Below are 476 nucleotides of genomic sequence, written 5' to 3' on the forward strand. Positions count from 1 at the left end.
TTAAAAGTCATTAAGCAGCAGTTTTAGCACACAGCTACGGGTCTTTGCTGTACTCTGGGTTCTCCATATGGCTGTTTGTAAAACGTGTGGTGTTTTAAAATGAACACTGCAGAATAGACAGAATATTATATATTTATCAAACAGAAAATACAAGTTATATAGTAATGTATACAAATATAAAAAAATATATAATATAAATATAATGAAATCGATGCATTAAAAAAATATCATTTATTTAAATAAATAATAAAAAAAAGATCATAATTATACCATTGCACATCATCTATTTATTTGTTGCCAAAAAGGGACCACATTTTAAAAAACCTCTCTTTAACTGAAATCTGAACTTCTTTTTGGATATGTGCAGTAAACAAAGCTTTTTTCTAAGACCTAAAATGACTTTTGTTGCAGTTTGGCTGGATGTTTTTTTTCCCTCATGCCTAGAATTGTAAAAAAAAATTGGGATGAATACAAAG

Source organism: Puntigrus tetrazona, chromosome 13 (genome assembly GCF_018831695.1).
Source record: "Puntigrus tetrazona isolate hp1 chromosome 13, ASM1883169v1, whole genome shotgun sequence".
Lineage (NCBI taxonomy): Eukaryota > Metazoa > Chordata > Actinopteri > Cypriniformes > Cyprinidae > Puntigrus > Puntigrus tetrazona.